The sequence below is a fragment of the Chiloscyllium plagiosum genome, unplaced genomic scaffold (assembly GCF_037043375.1).
Source record: "Chiloscyllium plagiosum isolate Xiang-an unplaced genomic scaffold, Cpla_swu_hap1 HiC_scaffold_10, whole genome shotgun sequence".
Taxonomy (NCBI): domain Eukaryota; kingdom Metazoa; phylum Chordata; class Chondrichthyes; order Orectolobiformes; family Hemiscylliidae; genus Chiloscyllium; species Chiloscyllium plagiosum.
The window spans coordinates 105635590-105650240 of NW_028270148.1; the positions used below are offsets into that span (position 1 = coordinate 105635590).

A 14651-nucleotide genomic window follows, 5' to 3' on the forward strand; every position below is an offset into this window, starting at 1 on the left:
TTAAAAGGGACAACTTTATCGCACAGATGGTGGTGTAGTGTATGGAATGATCTGCCAAAGGAAGTGGTGGAGGCTGGTACAATTGCAACATTTAAAAAGCATCTGGATGGCTATATGAATAGGAAGGGTTTAGAGGGATATGGGCCAAATGCTGGCAAATGGGACTGCATGAATGTAGGATATCTCGTTGGCATGGAATTGGACCAAAGGGTCTGTTTCTGTGCTGTCCATCTCCCTGACTCTGTGTCACTCACATCCCATGAACAAATAAAGAAAAAGGCCCACCCTTGGGAATGTGCCATGGCTTACTCAATGCAGGCAGAGAATATAAGCCAAGTAACATGACTAGATGTCACCAACTGCAGTCTGGATGGGAAGGCATGAATGGCCATATTTGCTTTGACTGAGCCAAGCAATGCTACACCAGGTGGCATTTGTGTGTAAAAACAGACAGTAATGGAGAACAGGTCAGGTAGTATCTGTGGAGAGAGAAACAGAGTTAACGTTGCAAATCCAGTGACTCTTCTTTGAGGTGGCACTGATGGTTGAGAATGGCATTGCGTGGCAGTGCATGGCACTCAGTGTAGATCTTGGGCTACAGCAGGAATACCTACCCAAGAACCATTGCTTGTTACATCATAACCTGTAATCTTGGATGAATTTGAATACGGCAGGATTTGTAGGTTGTGATCTTTGCTATCAGAGACTAACAAAGATCTGTTACCATTTGTACATGTAAATATTTGTAATTTGATCCCTGTTGATAATTTAGCTTTAACCCAAGGTGACTAATGTCAATGCTGGTTGCTCCTGGTAAAAGCCACCTTACACACTACGTAGGAAAGGTGAATAGTAAGTACATCCTATTATCACCTCACTCTGTGTCCATTGATCCATTATCTCTAATTGCCTTCCCAACCGACCTCACCAGCCTTGATCTTCCAGCAAGCCACTGACTGTATTCTTGTTGTGCCCTCCCTGCCAACAATTCTCGTGAGTCCTGCCCTATACACAACAGGACTCCTGACCTCTCCTATATCCTTAGGCACAACCTCCCATGCCCAAATTCCTATTGTGGATCTTGAGGCCTATCAGCTCCTTCTCCAGAGCCAAATACCCTCCCCATTCTGGGACAATGCGAAAACTTCTCTGGATCTTGAACTCAGAACATTAAACCCCACGTGGGCTCTATCTCCATCACCATTAATAGACAGGGAGGAGGCTGGAAGAACACAGCAAGCAAGGCAGCATCAGGAGGTGGAGAAGTCAACGTTTCGGGTGTAACCCTTCCTCAGGACCATTAAAGCCACATGCTGGGCCTTAGGCCGAGTGCAGCAGCCAAGGGTCAAGAAGTGAACGTTCCGCGTTTCATCTACCTCTGTATGAAATTCCAGCTCAATGCAGTTTCACTTAGAGTCATAGAGTCTTCCAGCATAGAAACAGGCTGTTTGGTCCAATCAATCCACGCTGAACATAATCCCAAACTAAACTAGTCCCACCTGCCTGCTCCTGGCCCATATCCCTCCAAACCTTCCCTTTTCATGTACTTATCCAAATGTCTTTAAAATATTGTAATTGTACCTAAATCGACCACTTCCTCAGGAAGTTCATTCACACGCGAACCACCCTCTGTGTAAAACATTTGTCTCTTATGTCTTTTTTAAATCTCTCAACTCACACTTTAAAAAATGCTGGCTCGTCTTGAAATCCCCATCCCAGGGAAAAGACAGCTACCATTAACCTTATCTATATCTCTCATGATTTTATAAACTTCTATCACGTCACCCCTCAACCTCCTATGCTGCAGTGAAAGAAGTACCAGCCTATCTACACTTGTAGAATGATCACACAGTTTTCAGGCACTGGGTGAGTGGTGCAGTAATCAGGCTATTTGGTCAAACAATAAATGACCTCATTGCTTTTAAAAACTGAGTTCCTCGAGTTCAGGTTACAGCAAGGAACCTTGTGACCCAGCTGTGCCAAAGAAGAAATCGTAAGTACATGAACTCCTGCCCCTGAACTTTAATTCAAAAACAAAACATGACTCTGTTATTGCTTACAGATTTTTCAGTTGTCAATGGAACCCTTATCCAGCTGATTAGACTTTTATTGCTCCATGTTCAGATTTAGCATCAAACTTTCTTGAGGGTTAAATCACACCCAAGCGGGAAGATTATTCAATTTCGGCACAATTGATTGATAAATGTGTTTATTGTATAACAGGAAAGAGTGCGAGAAAGCTGAAGATAGGTTTTTGTAAGCATTAGGTTACAATGCAGAAGTGTTGCTGATTAAGCATATCAGCAGAAAAATCAAATATGGAAAATTATTAATGTGGAGGGTTTTCTTTTGTACTTGGGGTTGAATACATTATTGGGAGACAATAAGGAATCATTTTGTCTTTGTGATATTTCATAAAATGCGTAACAGTGGGACTGCCTTTCATTATACATTTTGCCCAATATTTATTTTCCTTGAAGCCAACACTTAGCAGTTTTAAGGACCAGTGCACAATGTGTGGTGCTCCTCCGGTTTCACAACCCTGATCTTCTGGATCAAAGTATTCAACATTCTTTGAACAGTTAGGGAATACGAGCAATCCGAGGCAAAGTTATTTTTCTCGAACCAAACTCATGTCTTCAACTGGGATTGAGGTAACTGTGAATTTGACCCGTGGTTATTTTCACCATTATGGTCATCATCTTTAATAAGGCCGTTCTTATATTGTACACAGACATGAGAGACGAGGCCATGGTTTTCTAGACACTGGGACAGACAAAGATGACAAAGCAAGAAGCAATGAAATTATTGAGAGTCACTCTGTTTTTGGTTTTGGTGGAGGAATAAATGTAGGCCAAGAATCTGCGATAATCTTCCTGCTCCTTTTCAACAAGTGCCATGAAATCATTTACGTGCAGCTTTAGATTCTAGGCCGTGGTTTAATGCTTCGTATTAAAAGGAAACCTTCAACTCTTCACTACTGTATTAAGTGATCAACAACTCTACTATCACAGTAGAGTGAGAATTGCAGATGCTGGAGAGTCAGAGTCGAAAAGTGTGGCGCTGGAAAAACATCCTTGGAGCTGCAACCAAAAGAGAAAATGCTGGAAAATCTCAGCAGGTCTGGCAGCATCTGTAAGGAGAGAAAAGAGCTGACGTTTCGAGTCTAACTGACCCTTTGTCAAAGCTAAAAAAAGGGAGAAATAGGGAGGTATTTATACTAGGTGAGTCGTGGCTGCAGAAGCAAAGGTAGCAATAAAGAGGTGATAATGACAGTGCATAGGGAGATTATAGGGAGATTAGGAGCTGTGAATGACCAAGGCTGAAGTCAGTGCTATGTGACAAAATACGTGGGGGATGGGGGGAATGGGTGAAGCAGAGACAAAATGGAAAACATGGGAAAAGGGTAGCAAAGGGGGAAGAGGAGAGGAAAAAGGTGATGAGAGTGGGGAGTGAGAGAGAGACAATCAAGAAATAAGAGGTACAGAACAATGAAAAAAATATAAAAGAAGTGAATAAATAAAATAAATGAAATAAAATTATGGAGCCGAATGAAAACAGAGGGGTCGAGATGGGATAATCATCTGAAGTTGTTGAATTCAATGTTGAGACCGGCCGGCTGTAACGTGCCAAGTCGGACGATGAGATGCTGTTCCTCCAGTTTGCGTTGAGCTTCACTGGAACATTGCAGCAGGCCAAGGGCAGACATGTGGGCATGGGGGCAGGATTGTGTTTAAGTGGCAAGGTCCGGGACCGGATTGTGCACAGACCGAAGGTGCTCAGCAAAGCGATCACCCAGTCGGTGTTTTGTCTCTCCAATATAGAGGAGACCACATTGGGAGCAATGAATGCAATAGACCAAATTGAAAGAGGTACAAGTGGAACACTGCTTAATCTGAAATGAGTGTTTGGGGACTTGGATGGTGAACATGGAAGAGGTAAAGGGGCAAGTGTTGCACCTTCTGTGATTGCATGGGAAGGTGCCATGTGTGATGGGAGAGGTGTTAGGTGTGATGGGAGAGGTGTTAGGTGTGATGGGAAGGTGCCATGTGTGATGGGAGAGGTGTTAGGTGTGATGGGAGAGGTGTTAGGTGTGATGGGAAGGTACTGTGCGTGATGAGAGAGGTGTCAGATGTGATGGGAAGGTGCCATGTGTGATGGGAGAGGTGTTAGGTGTGATAGGAGAGGTGTTAGGTGTGATGGGAAGGTACTGTGTGTGATGAGAGAGGTGTCAGATGTGATGGGAAGGTGCCGTGTGTGATGGGAGAGGTGTTAGGTGTGATGGGAAGGTGCCGTGTGTGATGGGAGAGGTGTTAGGTGTGATGGGAGAGGTGTTAGGTGTGATGGGAAGGTACTGTGCGTGATGAGAGAGGTGTCAGATGTGATGGGAAGGTGCCATGTGTGATGGGAGAGGTGTTAGGTGTGATGGGAGAGGTGTTAGGTGTGATGGGAAGGTACTGTGCGTGATGAGAGAGGTGTCAGATGTGATGGGAAGGTGCCGTGTGTGATGGGAGAGGTGTTAGGTGTGATGGGAAGGTACTGTGCGTGATGAGAGAGGTGTCAGATGTGATGGGAAGGTGCCGTGTGTGATGGGAGAGGTGTTAGGTGTGATGGAGGAGTGTTAGGTGTGATGGGAAGGTACTGTGCGTGATGAGAGAGGTGTCAGATGTGATGGGAAGGTGCCATGTGTGATGGGAGAGGTGTTAGGTGTGATGGGAGAAGTGTTAGGTGTGATGGGAAGGTACTGTGTGTGATGGGAGAGGTGTTAGGTGTGATGGGAAGGTGCCGTGTGTGATGGAAGAGGTGTTAGGTGTGATGGGAAGGTACTGTGTGTGATGGGAGAGGTGTTAGGTGTGATGGAGGAGTGGGCTAGGTTGTCCCGGACGGAACGGTCTCTGCAGAATGCAGACAGGGGGAGGGAAAGGAAGATGTGTTTAGGGGTGGCGTCGTGTTGGAGTTGGCAAAAGTGGCGGAGGATTATTCTTTGCATGTGAAGGCTGGTAGGGTGAAAGGTGAGAACAAGAGGGACCCTATCCTTGTTCTGGGAGGAGGAGGGAAGGGGTGAGAGTCGTGGCGCGGGAGATGGACGGCACACTGTCGACAGCCCTGTCTACAACTGTAGGTGGGAAGCCACAGTTGGAGAAGAAGGAGCACATATTAAGAGTACCACTTTGGAAAGTGGCCTCATCGGAACAAATGCGACGGAGGCGAAGGAGCTGAGAGAAAGGGATAGAGTCCTTACAGGACGTGGGATGAGAAGAGCTGTAGTCCAGATAACTGTGGGAGTCAGTGGGCTTGTAATGGATATCAGTGGATCCAGGATGGCCGAGTGGTTAAGGCGTTGGACTTTAGATCCTCTAGACATATGTCTGCGTGGGTTCGAGCCCCACTTCTGGTAGCTCCTTGGTCCTGCTGTGCTTTTCCAGTGCCACACTTTCCAACTCTACTATCACACTCCCACCGTAATGACTGAAGATTCATAGGAGGTGTAGCCAAGAGCCAGATATGCTTTTGATCACAACTTTTCCTAAAGCTCTACAAGGGAAGAGCCTCTGCATAGTCCGAACATTCCCTCAGCCTAGGAGGGAGTGGGATTTCCCAATGCCAAGAATTATCACACCCGCAGACCCTCAAAAGCTGGACAGATCTTCAATGGCTGGAGCAATGGATGATCCCACCGAACAGATCTGTCAAATTTCCAGGGGTAACCCATGCGATTGGAGAAAGTTGGTGACCTTACTCATGGGAGAACTGCCACTTACAAGTTCCCCTTCATGCCAACCCCGTCTTCAAACTATATCATCGTTCCTTCACTGTCACTGGGTCAAAATGCCAGAATTTCCTTCCTAAAAATGCCTTGGGTGTACCCTACACCACTTGGACTACAGACGTTCAGGAAGTAATTCATTGTCACCTTCTCAAGGACATTTAGGAATGAGGAACAAATGTCACTTACATTCCGAGAATGAATCATGAACAAAATTAATCATTTGCTTGTTGGAGTTAATTAAGATATAAGGATTTTATTAATCTAGGTTCACTGGGTACTGTAGTTTCAAATCCTAAAAATAATTGGGATGGAGACCAATATATTAAACCCCAGGCTATCTGGATCTATACTTCAGTTAGCTGTTCAGTTCATGTCCAAAGGGATGTGAAGGGTTAAAAAAATCAACCAATTTCTCTGAGAACTTCCCCACATTTATATATCATATTAAGCACTTAGAGTCTGTTCAAAGACTGACTGTGATAACTTTTGAATGATAGCTTTGCTGTGTTTCCTGGCATTTTTAATTACATTTCAGAAAAAGACATTGATATGCTATGACAGAAGCAAAGACATCTCTTCTCAGTGTAACATTTGCAATAAATCACTAGCAGAAGCTAGAAAAGATAGCTTTAAGATCAATAATTGTCTTTGGGTTTTTTGTTTCAACAGTAACCTTTCATAATAACCAGATCCAGTAAAATGAGGGAACAGGACCAAATCTGGCGAAGATTTCAGTCATTTTAGCTGGACCTTTGTCCCAACTGAACTTATTTGTGTCCTTCAAAATTGCTTCAAGAAATCCTATTTTCTCATAAAATGGAACATTTGATAAATGCAATTTAAAAAGTGGCAAAGCATGCCGAACAGTTGAGGCAATTGGCACTTGACAATGTCTCAGTGTGAGAAAGTTTGCTCTTCAGTTCCCTCAGGAGAACTAGTGTCTGACTACATGAAGGAGTTAACACTTTGGAGAAGGTTTCTCTGGTAAACAAGGAGCCAGCAGTGTCAGCCTTTTGACTCACTGATTCACTCTCTAGCTCAGAATATGGTGACCCACAAAAGGTTGCAGAAAGTGTGAGCTATTAATGGTGCAAGGGATGAAATGGGACATCATTAGTGTGAGTGAACAGAACGCGGCACGGTGGCTCAGTAGTGAGCACTGCTGCCTCACGGCGCCAGGGACCCAGACTCGATTCCAGCCTCGGGTGACTGTCTGTGAGGAGTTTGCAGATTCTCCCTGTGTGTGCGTGGGTTTCCTCCGGGTGCTCCGGTTTCTTCCACAGTCGAAAGATGTGCGCATTAGGTGAATTGGCTATTCTAAATTGTCCATAGTGTTCAGGAATGTGTAGGTTATTTGCATTACTCAAGGGGAAATATAGGGTAGGGGGAATGGGTCTAGGTGAGTTACTCTTCTATGAGTCGGTATGGACTTGTTGGGCTGAAGGGCCTGTTTCCACACAGTGGGGATTCTATATAATAAAAAACAAATAACAGAGAAGCTCTGTAATGAATCCGATGTAAGGTTTGAAAAATAAACACAGACAGAAAAGGAAGGAAGAGTTTCTGCTTGATGGACAGAGCCATTCCTGAGGTTTCCCTCTGCCCTGCACTCCATACCCAAAAGCCTGAGGCCCACTTACATCTCCTGGTCAGGGCCTGTCTGCAGCCCCAGCACCGCTCTCTGGTGCTGTTGGGACAAGAGAGTCATTAGCACTGAGGCTGCTCTGACATTCTCAGAGGTGGGACTGGCACTCTGAGGTGGTCCAGAAATTCCCAAATCAACGCATGACAGCAATGAGCTTCAAAGGGCTGTGGGACGGAGCTGGGCAAACGTAGACAGCGTGCCCAATCTTCGCAGCTCAGATCCCACCCACCCTCAAGTATGAAGCTCTGGCTCTTGAGGGTCTTTGGTCCTAAATGTTGCTCAATCCACCACATTCCTCTCCCCCCCCCTCTCAACCCTCCCACTTCCCCCTACATCCTGTGACTCAGGCTCAGTGGCTGGGGCTGATTTGTTAGGTGCTAAGCGTTGACTTTTTGCCACTCAACAAATCGAGCTCCAGGAGCCAGCATCTGGATTCTTGTTGGAGTCCTACCTTCTACCTTGAAAGAAAGAGGCCTCAGAGAAAGAGCAAAGCTGCAGAGAGCTGAGGAGGCCTAGTCATTGAGTGCATTTAAGACAGAGTTAGATATATCCTTGATTGGTAAGGGGGATCAAGAGGAAAGGCAGTAGGATGGGGTTGAGAGACATATCAGCCATGATCGGATAGCTGAGCAGACTCAATGGACCGAATGGCCTACTCTGCTCTTATATCTTATGACCTTCTGGAAAGCGCTGACATGTCTCTAAACCCATGGCTCACTTCCCCTAATCTCACCCTCCCACAAACCCCAACATTTCACAAATAGAGTTCCTCTTGCCCACCCTCATTAGAATTGTAATTCATTGTGTAATTTATCAAGCTTTCCCTTCTGAACAAAAGAACCCTTCGCCCCCAACTCCTCTAACTCTGGGAACATTTGCAGGTTTACGGCAAAAAGGTGACGGTGTGGGACTAGTTGAATTGTTATTTGGGGAGCCGTCAACAGGCCAAAGGCTTCCTTCTGTTCTGTAACAATTGTGTGATTCAACGATGGGACTCTAAATAAAAGTAGAGTCACCATAGTCTCACCAGACCATAGCATTGCTCTTTCATTAGAAAGAGACAACTGGGGGGAGGCTGGGTTTAACCTGAGGTAAAAACAAAGACTGCAGATGCTGGAAACCAGATTCTGGATTAGTGGTGCTGGAAGAGCACAGCAGTTCAGGCAGCATCCAAGGAGCTTCGAAATCGACGTTTCGGGCAAAAGCCCTTCATCAGGGTTTAACCTGAGGGTCACCACTCCTCAAGTGAGGGGAGAGGTTGAGAAGAAGAGTCCTTCATGGTAACCTCAGCCCGTACGGGATTGATGGGTGCTGTAAAAACACAAGTTCTTCAGTTTTACTTCTGTGCAACCAGGCAATGACTCTGTTATAAAAAACAGCAATCTAACATCCTTCTGTTGTTATTTTCGTCTGCAAGACAGATTTGGCTGTCCTAATTGAACCAGTGCCTAATTTGTTTCATGGCCCAGTGTTTGTTTTTAAAGGAAATTGACTTTTAATTCCAGAGAAATATTATCATTTGTGTCCCTGAAGAATGCTCTCGATATTGCTTCCAAATGACAGCCAGGAAACTCGATGGGCTATAGTTTGAGTCTAAATAATCTCAGAACTGAACTGAATTTAGCCCACGGCGGAGTCTATAGCTAGGTAAAAACAATGACTGCAGATGCTGGAAACCAGAGTCTAGATTAGAGTGGTGCTGGAGAAGCACAGCAGTTCAGGCAGCATCCGAGGAGCTGCTGTGCTTTTCCAGCACCACTCTAATCTTGACCCCGGAGTCTATAGCTTCCAGGAAGGCTGCGTTGAGACATCACTTTTTGGTTAAGATTAACTATTTTTTGTCTGATTCAACATCATGATTGAGACCTTCTTTTTGATTGATTTGATGTGTTGAGATAGTAGGCTGAATTTCGCCAACAATTTCAGAATGCCTGAGTGTCCATATCAGGGGGTTTTCTGCTATTTCACACAAACTCTCCACAATTGACCTTAATTTTTCACGCATCATTCCTCTATGGTTACCGTAGTTAAATCCCAGGTGTGTACCAGGTCAAAAGTTGCCAGCCAGAAATAGCCCTTCACAGTCTACATAGTGCGAGGGGGATGAGAAATAAAAACTTAGATGGCATGGGAGGCACCGCGTTGGGAATTGAATCCCACATTTGTAAGTGTACAGTCAGCTCTAAAGAAAGGTCACTGGACTTGAAATGTTAACTCTGCTTTCTCTGCAAAGATGCTACCAGTCCTGTTGAGTTTGCCCAGCAGTTTTTTTTATTTATAAAACCATTTCCTCTTTCCATTTTCACCTTTTAAACCATCGTAACAACAGCCACAAAGATCATTAATCAGTTTAGCTCAGTTGACTAGATCATTGGTTTACAGAGTGGTATGATGCCAACAGCATGAGTTCAATTTCCATCACTGGTTTGGGGTTACTGTAAAGAGCTCTCCTTCTCCACCTCTTTCCTTGCCTGAGTTCTGGTGCCTCCCAGGTTAAATTGCCATCAGTTGATTTTTTTTCTCTCTCTAAGGAGAGAGCAGCCCCTATGGTCTGGTAAGACTATGGTGACACAACAATAAAGGACATTGGACAAGGTCATTTCTGGACATGTGTTCCAATTTGTCTGACTTTGCAATGTCGTCATGCCTTGGTGCTTTCATGGTACAGTAGTATTACTGAACTTGTGATCCTGAGACCAAGTTAATGCTTTGAGCACCCAAGTTGGAATGTAACAACAGCAGAGGCTCAACTTAGATTTTAAATAAACATAACCTGAAATTCGAAATTTATTATGATCATACAAGAATTAATTATTTTTTGGAGGTCCCCAGCATCACAACTGCCAGTTTTCAGCCAATTTAATTCACTCCTCACGATATCAGGATTAGATGTGAAGTCTGATGTGCTGTGATATCCTAATGATCAGCCACTATCACACTGTGACACTTCTGTTAGCTCCCATAACAAAGGACAAGATATGGATCACATAGCAACAAGCCTCTATTATCGCTCCATGTACTTACAAATGTAGACCTCAATCACAGAGACTTGCATGTTTGGACCCAAGAAAATGAATTCAAATGTACTGTGTCACAATTCCCTCAGCATGCCATGTTCCAAGGGGACAACTCCGTAAGATGGAGGGAGAGTTTTATACCATTGGGCAGTATGGTGGCTCAGTGGTTAGCGCTGCTGCCTCATAGAACCAGGGACCCGGGCTCAATTTCAGCCTCTGGTGACTGTCTGTGTGGAGTTTGCACATTATCCTAGTGTCTGCGTGGGGATGCTCCAGTTTCGTCCACAATCCAAAGATGTGCAGGTTAGGTGGATTGGCCATGCTAAATTGCCTGCAGAATCCAGTGATGTGTAGGTTAACTGCATTAGTCAGGGGAAATGTAAAGTAATAGGGTAAAGGAATAGATCTGGGTGTGATACTTTTCAGAGAGTCATGGGGACTTGTTGGGCCAGATAGCCTGCTTCCATATTGTAGGAGCTATATGGATCACATGCCATGGCATGGCAATGATATCATAAGGATGTCCCTTAAAGGTATATCTATTGCAAGACATAACAGAAAACCTCTCTTTTCCTAAGTTACATGTAATCCCAAATAGCTATATCATTGTTTGTAGACATTCATTGTCAATTCAACAGTTATTAGATGTATAAAAAGAGTTAGCAAGATTAATAATTCAGGCTTTGATATAATGTTTTGGACGTTTGGCAACTGGACCTGATCTGGGTTGATTGTTTACCCATTGCAAAGAAGTATGTCTTATTCTTGGCTGATTTTGGCTGATATCTTGGTTGTCTTAATGTTGCTAGTTGGTCCTTTGCAAGGTCACACAGTTTTCATCAGAGTTTTCTTCCTCACTCTCTTTGTATGATTGGCATGTCATACATAGTGCTGAGCTGGCATTCTGTTCCTTCACAATCTAGCTCCGTGGAACCAATCTGAAGCCCATCTAATCTTCACTATTCTATTTTAGTCCATATGTCTATCCAATGACTATTTAAATGCCCTTAAAGTTGGTGAGTCTACTACTGTTGCAGGCAGTGCGCTCCATGCCCCGACTACTCTCGGAGTAAAGAAACTACCTCTGCCATCTGTCTTTATCTATCACCCCTCAATTTAAAGCTATGTCCCCTCATGCTAGCCATTACCATCCAAGGAAAAAGGCTCTTACTGTTCACTCTATCTAACATTCTGATTACTTTAGATGTCTCAATTAAGTTACCTCACATCCCTCTTCTCTCCAACAAAAACACTGGTCTATAATTTCCAAGGTTGCTTCTACTCCCCCTCTTGAACAAGGGAACAACATTTGCTATCCTCCAGTCTTCAGGCACTACTCCTGTAGACAATGACAACATTAAGCTCAAAGCCAAAGGCTCTGCAATCTCCTCCCTAGCTTCACATAGAATCCTAGAATCAATCCCGTCCGGCCCAGGGGACTTATCTATTTTCACACTTCCCAGAATTGCGAACACATCCTCCTTGTGAACCTTAGTCCCATCTAGTCTAGTAGTCCGTATCTCAGTATTGTCCTTGACAACATTATCTTTTACCAGTGTGAATTTCCAGTATCTATATCCCTTATCATTTTATAAATATCTGTAAGGTCACCCTTCAACCTTGATATCCTGGTAAATTTCTTCTGGACTTCTCCAGCTTAATAATATCCTTCCGATAACTGTATAACGTTTTTCTGTTTTGCTCTTCTGTTAAGGAAGGCCTATGGGGCCTAACTCCAGTTTTAACAAGGATTTGTATGGGAATCAATGCTTCACATAAAGTTATTTCACTTAAATACACCATTTACAGGAATACAGCCGACTTTAATCACCCGCCCACTTCCCCCACCCCAGTAATACTATTTGCAATAAATATACATTTTTAATCACAAATAAAATAAAAATACAGACACTTATGAAAATTAAAGGTCAGGCAATTTTGTTCATTAACTCTCTAGTCAAGGCTATAACACCAGTGCAATGATCCAACACATTCTGCGACATGTAGAAAAAATCTGGAGCGATTGTAATGAGGTCAGTGAGGTGGACGTCATAGAATATGAGTTCCCTTGATTAGGGCTGTTAATCTGGTCCAATCATGGAGCCCTGGCTGACAGATCTAAACAGGAGGGTCAGAGGTTCACATCACTCTGAGTGGTAAGGTCCTAGGGAGTGTTACTGAACAAAGAGACCTTGGAGTGCAGGTTCATAGCTCCTTGAAAGTGAAGTTGCAAGTAGATAGGATAGCGAAGAAAGCGTTTGATATGTTTTCCTTTATTAGTCAGAGTATTGAGTACAGGAGTTGGGAGGTCATGTTGCAGCTGTACAGGACATTGGTTAGGCCACTGTCGGAATATTGTGTGCAATTCTGGTCTCCTTCCTATCAGAAAGATGTTGTGAAACCTGAAAGGGTTCAGAAAAGATTTACAAGGATGTTGCCAGGGTTGGAGGGTTTGAGCTATAGGGAGAGGCTGAACAGGCTGGGGCTGTTTTCCCTGGAGCATCTGAAGCTGAGGGGTGACCTTACAGAGGTTTACAAAACTATGAGAGGCATGGATAGGATAGATAGACAAAGTCTTTTCCCTGGGGTCGGGGAGTCCAGAACTAGATGGCATAGGTTTAGGTTGAGAGGGGAAAGATTTAAAAGAGACCTACGGGGCAACCTGTTCACACAGAGGGTGGTACAGGTAAGGAATGAGCTGCCAGTGGAAGTGGTGGAGGCTGGTACAATTGCAACATTTAAGAGGTATTTGGATGGGTATATGAATAGGAAGGGTTTGGAGGGATATGGGCCGGGTGCTGGCAGGTGGGACTAGATTGGGTTGGGATATCTGGTCAGCATGGAATGGTCTGTTTCCATGCTGTACATCTGTATGACTCTATGACTCTAGCTGGCTCAAGGCCCAGTGTCAAGAACTATGCGTGTAGATACAGGGTGACGGGATACTGACCTCTGTGAAGTTATTTCAGAGCCCTTGTGGTAATTGCATTCCTGGGTTCAAATAGAAGGAAGTCTTGCTTTTACACAGCACAATTTACAACTTCAGGCTGTCCCAGGTCGTCACAGCCCATACAGTAAATTCAAGTTTTAGTGACTTCTGTCATAAAGCAAAAGCAGCAGCCAATTTGAACACAGCAAGATCCCACAGATGGCAGTATGATAATGACCTATTTGTTTCAGTACCACTGATGTAGGAACAAATATTGGCTGGAAAGCTGGGAGATCTCCCCTGTTCTTCATCGAATAGTCACCCTGGGAGTGAGAAGGGGCCTTGTATAAGGGACCTCGTCAGAGAGCACTTCTGACAGCGTAGCACTCTCTCAGTGCTCCCATAAAATAATATTACTTATCAAATGTTACATAAAGCAGCGTTAAATAATTGGCTGCCATTTAGGAATAGCATCCAGTTTGAATGGTTTAAAAACAGTCAAGTGTGTTCAATCGCTGAATAATCATTGTTTGTTTGTTTATAGCAATAGCTGTCATTTAACTCTCAATTGTCTCAACAGACTCCCTGCTTGTTGAATTGAGATGTTGAGTATAGCTATTTAGAGATCTAGGCATGCCAATACTGATTTCTGATTCTGAGTCCAGTCATGACAAAACCAGGAATGGGATGTGACCACAAAGAGTCAGTGAGCTCCTTAATGGGGCACTCGGCTGAACAGTTGGTAGGCTGGGAGGGAGGTGGTGTGAGGTTACCATGAGGGACTCTCCTTCTCAATCTCTCCCCTCACTCGGAGTATGATGACCTTCAGGGTAAACAACCACCAGCCATCTCCAATGAGGGAGTAGCCCTATGATCTGGTAAGACTGTAGTGACTCTTTACCTCTTTTCTCGAGTTGATCAATAAAAAGTAACGAGAAAGTTGAGATGGTAGCTTGCGCGGTGTGGATATAGCTGGACCCTTCTGTGCAAAATAATCAGCAAGTCAACCAGTCTGAGCTCGGAGCTCTGTTTGAACTTGTCCTTCAATAATAAATGATTAATGCTTGCAGTTCATTATGTTCTTCGCTAAGATAATTATAGGTTTGACCTTACTCCTTCACAGCTCCTTAGTCATATTCAGTAGGATGTGATTTTATATTTCTGCAATAGATCTTGTTGGCTCCTAGCTGTCTCCTAGTTGATTTTAACCTACTACGAATCCTCTTGCAAGGATGCCTTCCTTGAAGAAGCTCTCTTCCTCCCTTACACCAGATGAAGGTGAGTAGATTA

The 14651-nt window shown here is 44.1% G+C and overlaps 1 long non-coding RNA gene across 1 annotated transcript in view; it reads left to right on the plus strand.

Annotated features, from left to right (window-relative positions):
• The first annotated feature begins 1914 nt into the window (after positions 1-1914).
• LOC148149051 (uncharacterized) overlaps positions 1915-14651 on the plus strand; it is a 59250-nt gene continuing 46513 nt past the window's right edge. The window contains exons 1-2 of the long non-coding RNA XR_015758315.1: positions 1915-1993; positions 14532-14639. This is a non-coding gene — a long non-coding RNA (uncharacterized LOC148149051). The remainder of the gene's footprint in view (positions 1994-14531; positions 14640-14651) is intronic.